Here is a 9,915-nt window from a genome sequence, read left to right as displayed (position 1 = left end):
CCAAAGGGGAAAACCACAACTCACATCCTCTGCTTTGGAGATGGCTCTGTATGATTACAAGCACGCTGTGAATATGGCTGTTCTGATAAAAACAGTCTGCACCATTCACACAGGAAAGCTCTTCTTTGGAGGATAAACATTCTTAGCTTCTGGTTTTTTCTTTTCCCCCAGAAAAGCAGCTTTTGGGTCCACCCAGCCATGCCACGTGCAAAGCCCAGCCTATGAGCAAACACCCAAACACACACCCCAATGCCTAAGTGCATATTCATTTGAACCACGGTGACAGCCTCATTTGGAAACAAATTAGGGGTTAACTAAGAAGTCCATGACAGAGGCAGAATCGAGTTTCCCTTTTCCCCTCACTGTCTGTTAGAATTAGAAAGTGTCTATGAGCAGTGTGTGTCAAGGATATGAACATGAGATGTCATTTCTCCTGCCTCTAATTGAAGCCAAGATAAATGAAGTGGAAAGGCGGCGTCCAATCCAATCAAAACATGAAAAAGGTATTTTGACATGTAAATTACAAACTTCCTGTGTATTTTGTCTCCCCAATTACACCCTCCCCTGTCATGTTTTTTTAAATTATATCTTAATCTCCCAGTCTCCTAATAATTATGTCATCATTCTTGGGCCTTGAACACTGTGTAATGGTATTTTATAGGCTGTGCCATTCATTATTAACTAAACTTACTCTCTGTCCCCGGTGATGCTATTTCTCATGGTGTTCAAATATGCATTGTGTCAGTTCTCCCTTTGTAAATGTTAGGCCAGTTCCACTCACTGCCTCCTGATTAAATGGTGTGGAGTAGGCAAGATACCTTCAGACAGTTTATTCTGCCCATCATTATTTCATAGGGATGCACACTCCCTGGTATTTTTTTAATGGAATGGGTGAATGGTTTCAAATGGAACTTCCCAGTCAGTCTGGATTACTGAAGGAGCTCTGTGGCTTCCATGGTGTAATTGACTGTGTTTTCTCTCCACCTCTTGAAAGGGGAGGCAGCATTAGCTCAAATTAAAATGCACAGTGAGGGATGGGGAGTGAGATCAATGCAGTGCCTAACTACACCTCCATGGGAGTGTTTCCATCAGCTGCTCCAGTCCTTACATCAGATCTAACAGGGAGACACCAAGGATCAAACTCATCACATCTATATTTAGATGTTGTGAATGCTACCTCTGAGGGAGTCAGCAGGACCAAAATAAGCACTCCTAGACTGCAATTCATCTCTATCCTTTAAATGGCTATTTTTGGAGGAGATTAATAACACCTTAGAAGTGCCTTTTTCTCTCAGAAGACTAGAGCAGGATTCCTCAGGGCTTGCTCAAGCTGTGGAAGTCCACCAGAGGAGGAATCCCACCCCAGATGGAGAGGATCCTGCCCCTGGAGTAAGGGACTGCCACTGTGAGGGGAGAGACGACTGCAGGGAGGAGGAGAATTTAGGTAAGTCTTGTGATGCTTGATCTTGCTATTGATGCAATCAGCTGTTATTGATGAACAGCACTCACACAGTAGTTGCTCAGGTTTCTAAGCTAAAACACCACCCACACCATCAAATATTCAAGAATGATAGCAAATCAAAGCCAACATCAGACTTTGCATAAACATGCCACACTTTCATGTTCTAGTGGTTATCAGGCAGAAAATATTTAGCTCTTATGATGTAAATGAAAATACTTCCTTATGTAAAGCTAGTTCAGCAATATAACTTAACTCCTGATTTTGAGAGCACAGAAAGTGCTCTCCAGACATGACTTACACATAAACAGCTAGAAAAATTACAGAGAAAATTACTAATTGGACTGTATTTAAATGTGATGTTAAACAACTTCTGTCTACACATAGAGTTTTATGTTCTCAGTCAAGCCTGCAGTGAGACAGGGAAGCCTGTGAAACACTTTCATCCCAGACTTTCTGTTACTGAAGGCAGCTGACACACAAGCCAGTCCTGTTTTTCAACACCCACCTGCATGACAGGAATTTTGCCCTGGATTTGAACTGCTCCTCAGCTTTGCCTACACTCTGTGTAAGTGAATAATGATCCCAGTATCAAAGATGCCATATCAAAGTTTGGATTTGGATACACCTGGGCAATCTCTTTTCATTAGTGTAGCCAGTGAGTGCAGCAGAGGAGCTGCAAAAACTCCTGCAGTGTGAGTGGGACGAGCTCAGGAGTGAAGGAAATGGAAATTCCTATTGACTTTCAGCACCCCTTCTCTTTAGCTCTGGAAAAGCTCTGCACCTGCACAAATAAAAACCAGGAGCCCTCTCTCTTTCTCTCTTTGCCTTGGCAAACATCCTGCCAGAGATCCACCTCATCCCACCTGGGAACTGCCTCTTCCCAGGGCCTCCAGACATGGACATCTCCTCTTTCCTCCAACAAAGACAAAAAAATCCAGCTCAGCAAATACTACTGGTCACTTCAGACTTATTTCCTCCTGGTGGTGTTTCCTTCTGTGATTTTGCCCAGATGTGTGGAATAACACCTGAGCTGAGGGGAGACTGCTGTGAGCAGGGCAGTGTCCTCTCCTTCACACAGGCTGTGGAGGGTCCATGTGTCTCTCATCTCCTCTCCCTCCTCTGCAGTGTCCTGTTTCATCAGTTTTATCTTTGCTGACCTCTGTGCTGTAAAAGCCTGCACTTCTGCTCACCTGCCCACAAAGCACTCCAACAGCAACTTCTGTTCAATTACCCAGCAAAGCCAGGCTAAGGCTGAAATATCTCAGCACAGAGCCCCCTGCTGAGGAGATCCCACTGCTCTCGACCTGGCCCATTCACACCACAAGCATCCCTCCCTGCTGGGAACTGCATTTTTATCTATTCCCAGCACAGTGTTGCTGCCCTGCTCATGCCCTGGCACCTTGTGCACGAAACCCAGCTTCCCTGGAGGTGACCAAGCTCTCACATGCAATTACAAAACACTTTTCTCCAGCCTCAGACACAAAGCTGGGTTGCTCTCCTGTCAGGAATATCCAGAAGCACGTGCACCTTTCATCCAGTTTCTCTGGGAAAAGTTCATCTTTCAAAAGACTGGACAGCTGGTTTTAGGATTGAGACATCAGAACTGAATTGTTTTAGGCATCCTGTCATCTGAAGGTTCCCTACCTGAACAGGAAGAAGGATTTATTGCACCTCCTTCACCTGAGCCCCTGCAGGGGCCATCAGGCTGTGGGTTCCCAGCACAGGTTTGCCAGGCTGTGCTTGTCAGTCCCAGATGTGCACACCCACACATTCACTCTTTGGAAAGGAACAGGGAGGCTCCTGCCAAGCTGGATTAAATCCTGGGAACAAGACACTCCATGTTGCTGCAGTTTGCTTCCTAGCACCAGATACAAACAGGCACTCAGGAGTGGCAGCATCAGTCTCACCCTAATTAAAGCCACTTGAAATTACTGAGAGTCTCTCTCAGTAATTCAGCTGCACCATTCTTTCTGCTCAGGGTCCATGGCTCCATCCAGAGAGACATAAACCTCACCCATCTCCTGGGTTCTCACTTTGAGTGCATCACACATCTCTGCCCAGATGAGCCTGGGGTTGGGGCACCAATAACACCAATGACCATCCAGTCTACTGCAAGCTGGGACAGTTTGGCCATGAGCAGCAAATTTGGTGTGCTTTTGTTTTGTCTGGATAGTTCTTAACTAATTTTTTGAGACATAAAGACAATTGATTTAGCAAATTATTAACATAATACTTGCCAGAGCACTTGTTTATTTATTGCAGCAAACCCTTGACCTGTGTGTTGTGCCTTTAGATGGAATTACATGAAAAGAAAGTTTCCTGTCACAGCTTTTTGTGTGCCACAGCCAGGATGCATTTGCAGCTGGGTTGTGCTGTTACACAACCTCTCACACAGCCTGAGTGTCCCCAAAAAGTACTGAATGCACCACACAATGACACTTCCTATGCACTCAGGTGTTCTGAAATGCCTTCCTGTGTCCTTCTCCCCACCCACATGTTCTGGATGGATCTCTGCTTTGATGGATTCTGTCACATGCAGCCCAAAGTGCCAAACTCTCTCAGGCACAGTTTCCAAACACCAAGCCACTGCTCCACCACAGCTCTGCAGGATTTGTTCCCAAGCCCCAGCACTATGTGGAACCTTAAACAGCTCCTCTTGGGCACAGAGGAAGATGCTGCTGGTGGCTGACCTGCCCTGCCTGCCCCTCCAGAGCTCCTGCAATCACATCACAGGTCTGGCAGCAAACCCTTGGCACAGGCCTGGGGAAGGCAGAGTGAGAGAGGGGAGAGCACAGGGAAAATGTGGGAAAAGAAATGCAATGGGAGCTTGTACAGAGCTTTCCTCACAGGGTGTTTCAGTGGCACTAAATACATAAATATGGGAGATTGTATATATAAATACATGCACATATTTACACACAGCTCATGCACACACAATGACCTCAACCTACAAAGTAACCAAGGATAAAAAAAACTGTTTCTTGTTGCATCCCAACCCATCACAGCAGAATAAGCCATGTCTTAGGTGTGTTCACCAAATCTCTAAGGTTCCTTCCACCCCAAACTGTTCTGCAATACAAGACAAGTAAAATCCTGCTGTGATAGTGAAGGGACACCCCTGTGGTCCACGTTCACCACAAAGAGCCACCCCCTCACTGAAGAACCATCAAGGCCTCCCCATTCTCCTTTTGGTCACAGAATCCCAGCCCTGGACCCTTTGGAAAGAGGCTCCTGCTCTGAAATTGCAGGCCCCACTGCATAAACTTTTAAAAAGTGCAGTTTTAGTCAAATGACAAATTCTCAACCCTGCACAGAAGGTCACACTCCACCTCCCAGTGTATTCACACATTTGCACTGCAGTATTGCTTTTAATTCACAGCTCTGTTTATTAGAGTGGATTTAAGAATAAATAATATTTCTAATGTATTTTAGCAGTGAAAAATTTAAGAGAGAAAGAGAGGGAAAAAAGTAGTTGGTGAAGAAAAACATCATCGCTCTTCAATGAGCTACAGACCCAGTCAATGTGCTTGAAATCTAAAATTCTCATAGATTCTACTCCCCCCCTCAGAACTGTCATTTGTCAAGCATTAGCACATACACAGATTAGGGTTTGGATTAGAACCCAGTTGTAACTAAAAAGCCCTTCATCTTCATCAACATCACCCCTACCACAGTGCCTTTGCTAATAAGACAACATGGAGAGTGAAAACAGGGGATGCCACATCTCCACAAATCCCTCTTGTTCTCTTTTTCTCCTTTTTTTTTTTTTTTTTTTGCTATCAAATCCTTGATTTAAATTCCAAAGCACAGAATTCAACACATACAAATTCAACACCACCTCGAAAAGCAGAGTTTGCTCCTGCTGGGCCAGATCCTCTGCTGGTACAAATCAATATGGATCTCTTTAGCCTAAGTGCATTTACATTGTGAATCTGGCCCCTGGGATCCCTGAGCTCACATGCAGGAAAAGTCTGCTTTTAATTTAAAAAAACCAAAACTAAAAGACTCTGCAAATGTGAGCTTACAGAGAGAGAAGGCCCCTCTGCAGATTTATTCTGGTTTATTTGTATTTTCACAGCAAACAATTCATGGCCAAACCAAGAGCCTGGATGGTGACTGCCTTGGTTGAAACATCTTCATGATAATTTCACTTTTGGCAGCACCATCTTCTGGGAAGCTTGTCCCAGTTTCACCAAATTCTTTACAGATAGAAAAGGAAATAATGTTTCAAAACAGTTATTTTGACATGTACAAGCCAGAACTAAACTACAACTGTTTCACTTGGCAATTTCCTTTATGTTAAATGATTCAAACCATTGTTCAAAGCAAAGCATTTTATAGAACAGTTGTTTTGAAGAAAAATAAAATACTTTTTTTGACACCAGAGTCTGCTCCTTCCCTTTTACTATTTGATTTCCTAACTTTTTTTAATTTTGTTTTTAAAAATAATTTTTTTTTTTTTTTGCACTCCCAGAGAACAAGAATAATCAATTATTTGCACTGCTCTACATAAACCATGCAGAAATCATTAATGAAAACATACACACATTCAGTCTGCTGCAAACTACTATTTGGTGAAAAGTAGAATATAACAGGAGCCTGAACTTATCCTCTGCCTCTCTTTGTCTTGTTTTCCACTTAAGATTAGAGTACAACAGCTTGGAACTTGGGACAACCTCAGGGCAGCTGCACTCCTTCCACGTTGTTATACTACCATCTACTGATAAAAGGATGCTATTTCTCTGGGATTTTACCTCCTGTCCTCATCACCTTGGTGCAACAAGCAGTAGCTCAACTCCATCAGAGCTCAAAAATGAGCATTTAACTGCTGCTCCAAGCCTCAGCACCTGAACACTCTTTTCTGCAACATGAACAGGCTCACGGGGGCATCAGCTGCACTTCAGACCCCTTGGAGGAAAGAAGGTTTTGGGGGATTTGTATTTGTTACTCCCTTTGTTTCTTTCAAGGGAAGAAAGCTAAGGGATGGGAAACAATCATCAAAAGCCATTTGGCAACTTGAAGAAAGAAGGCTGGGTTGGTCTTATGCTAAAGTGAGGAAACATTAAATTGCTACTTTAAAGAAGCTTGAAAGTGGACTACATTAAAAAAAAAAAAGAGAGAGAAAAAGAAAAGTCAACAATAACAAGTTTAGTCCTATAAAATATTCATTCCCCCCATTATTAAAGCAGGAAAGGCAGCAGATTGGCTTTTTGCAGCATCCTCACACCTCTCTTGGGAACTCCTGGTGCTTCCAGGGAGCTGTCCCCAGTCAGCATCCAGCACTCACCTGGGATTACTGTTCTGTTTGACTTAGGAATGGAGAACAGAGAGAAGAGCTGAGGACTCTTTGCAGGGTCTCCAGATGAAACAATTGGAAGTGCCAGTTAATTTCCCATCCTTTACCCTTCTCAGCTATACCCAAAATAGGAAGAGTGGCAGGCACCTTTTAGTGTAATCAGTGCACCACAGAGATTTGGGGCTAATTAGATGTTAGTAATTAAGAAAAGACTGCTGTGATGGATGTTTTTACAGGTTGCATTGTTGATTCAAGGAATAAGCCTGTTCACCTTTAAGCATTGTCAGTCACATTTCTTTAGCTGGGAAGAATGAAATGTCAATTTTATCCTGCTTCATCACTGCTCTTTAATCAATGTCGATGCATCACTTCCCACTATCATTCCTCCATCAAACACTGACCTGGAAATCTGACACTGAGCTTTTCAACACCAGCTCAGCTAATTAAGAACTTTGTTATTCCACCTTCCATCTTTTAAAGAAAAGTAAGAAAAGTGCCAAAGAACCTTTTGCTTTCATGTGGAAAAGCATCAGCAGGGGGTTAATAATAATTATTAAAATGACTGACAGCTGGGGCTATGCTGTGATTTGGCCCAGCCCCGTGGTCCTGTAGACACAGAAAGGTAAAAGCTAAGAATAGTCAGGCCTTGAATTACAACAGTGAATAAATGGGGTTTTAGGAAAGAAAAGAGCTTCCTACCCTGAGACTAGAGGAGCGAGAAAGGTGCTGATGTTTATTTTTGCATCTGACCCTTTCAGCAGGGCAGCCAAACCCTCCCCACATCACTGAGAAGCAGGAGGAGCACTCTGAGCCTTCCCCCAGCAGCCCAGCACAGACCCTGTGGGCCACCAGCAAGGAATTAAAAAGCAGGGCTGAGCCGCATCCAAATGGGTTTACTGGATTTTCCTGCACGCAAGCAGAGGAGAGTGTTTAATACATGCACTGCACATTGTGGGAGCCCTAAGCACAGATTAAGATCTCAGTGTTCTGGGGCCTGCACAACACATCAGCCCCAGTCCCACAGATCTCACAGCCTGAGCATGAGAAATAGAAAAAAAGCTGGGAAAACAGAAAAAAGCAATTCAGAGATTTTGATCGGTCCCATGTCACTGTCACTGTCCTTCACAGGCTTTTAGGGTTTAGATATTACAAAAACAGCTCCTTTTGAAGATACTTCCCACCTTTCCCTGAGCCCAGGGGGAGCTCATAAGGCCAGATACTGCAAAAGCATTTGCTAGAAAACTTGGCTGTAGAAAATCAATTAGTTGTGGCCTGTCAGAAGTGGGCATAGATTTGTCAATACTGAGCAAGAGTGATAAGCAGGATGGATATGGACTGTGAAGGCTCTTCAATATAGAGATGGTCAGGACTAGCAATGAGGACTTGGGAGGCAGAAGCAGGTCAAAGCTCCTTGGACATGGAACCCAGCAACAAGGCAAATCTGGGCAGGAAATCTGTTTGTTCCTGCTTCTAAAAGAGAAATATTAGGTGCATTTTCTGAGCATAAGCAAGAAGAACAATCAAGGCATCAATTTGGCTGATATCTGTGTTTTGTTAATCAACTGCAAACAGTATCAGGAAGTTCAAATTTGGCTGATCTGACTCCTTAGAGGTGGGGGAACAAAAACACTTGGCACAAACCATTGCTTATATTATCTCACCCAGAAGACCTGCAGACCTAACAACTCAAGCAGACTCTAAAGGCTTTCACAGGATTGCTTGTGTGAGAAAGACCTTCTTTTTGCACAAAAAATAAAGATTCAGAACTCCAAATATATTTTAAGGGCCAGATTTCTGGTAAAAGATGAAGAAAAGACACAGGTGGCAATCTTTATCACCCTTTTCCAGGCTAGCATTTTCTTTGAGAATTTTTTTAGGGAAAAAAGGATTGCTAGGGAGCAAGCCATGCCTCTTTAAAAGTTCACCACCCCTCTCAGTGTCCTCTCCTACCTCTAAGGCAGGTGTGTGCAGCAGCTCCATCCTGACCCAGCCCTCATCCTAAATTTTCAATTCAAGTGGGACTCCAGGCAGTTCTGGCTCTGGAGGCCCTCAGTTCCCAAAACCAAATGGTGAGCTCCCTCTCAGCTCTGTCTAAAATCCACAAAATGACACTGCACCTGCAGGGAAGTGCAGTTCCCTCAAGTTTTGAAGTTCTTCATTTTTTCCAGTCCATGAGGAGGACAGCTCAGAGAGAAAACACCCAGGGGAGGCACAGAGTGCCTGATCACGTCCTGGCACTGCCGCACACACTTTTTCTGCTGGTCAATCACAACCTCTCAGAGTTCAGCCTCTCATCTGGCAAAGGCAGGCTCCTCAAGGTATAGATTTTGTCAATATCTGTGGAAAGCAGTGTTAGAGGATCTACAGAGGCACCTCAGTAGCACTGAGGTGGTGCCTCCAGTCCCACCCCGTGGATCGCGCTTTTCCTCGCAACCTCAATTCTGCAAAGCGTGAGAGCACAAACTGACAGTGGGGCTGGTTTGAACATGGCTAGCAGAACCAGGGCTGGTACATCCATCAGAGACACATCCAAACACACAGCTGACAAAATAAATATCTTCTTAGTGCTCCTATTATCATCCAGTGTTTTGGGGCCGGCTCATAAAGGCGCTTATGTGCAACAATGCCTAAGCAAACTGAGCTGATTTAAGAGGGCTGAGGGAACACTTAGCTGAGAATTTCCTGCCTTCAGTTAGATGCAGTCAGAGAGTTAAGATTATATTTCAGTGTCAGTATGTTGTTTTTATTTGCTTTATTAAATTTGCTTTAACTTGCATTGACATTTTCTTCCCCTTGTTACTCAATCTCTCAGCTGTAAAGATTCTGTTTTGCTGGACTGTTTTGCCATTTGTAGCAAAAATAAATGTTAATGCAATAGGAATTCTTAATTCTTTTGTCACCAAGAAGTGAAATCAAGCCCCAGATGATGATGTTGCTTGACCTCCAGTCCCAGCCTGGCCAGGCTAGTCAGGAGATTTTGATTCAGAGGCAGCTGTACCACCAAAACACAGAATTTGTTCTCTCAGGCCATGCATTTGGGCACCAAAGTCCAGTTAAAATTCCCCACTCCCTCTGTCACAGATGGAGCACTGCTAGAAACAGCTCTGCTTTACTGACTGCAACCATGGAAAAGCTTCACAGAGCCAAGTTTCTTAAA

The 9,915-nt window shown here is 43.9% G+C and overlaps 1 long non-coding RNA gene across 1 annotated transcript; it reads left to right on the top strand.

The window, feature by feature from the left end:
- The first annotated feature begins 302 nt into the window (after positions 1-302).
- On the top strand, positions 303-9,589 carry LOC127059983 (uncharacterized). Its single transcript, XR_007778427.1, has 3 exons — positions 303-503; positions 1,296-1,444; positions 6,106-9,589. It is a non-coding gene; the product is annotated as an uncharacterized LOC127059983 (long non-coding RNA).
- Positions 9,590-9,915: the final 326 nt, after the last annotated feature.

This window comes from Serinus canaria, chromosome 10, assembly GCF_022539315.1.
Source record: "Serinus canaria isolate serCan28SL12 chromosome 10, serCan2020, whole genome shotgun sequence".
Classification (NCBI taxonomy): domain Eukaryota; kingdom Metazoa; phylum Chordata; class Aves; order Passeriformes; family Fringillidae; genus Serinus; species Serinus canaria.
This window is presented reverse-complemented; position numbering and strand designations above follow the sequence as displayed.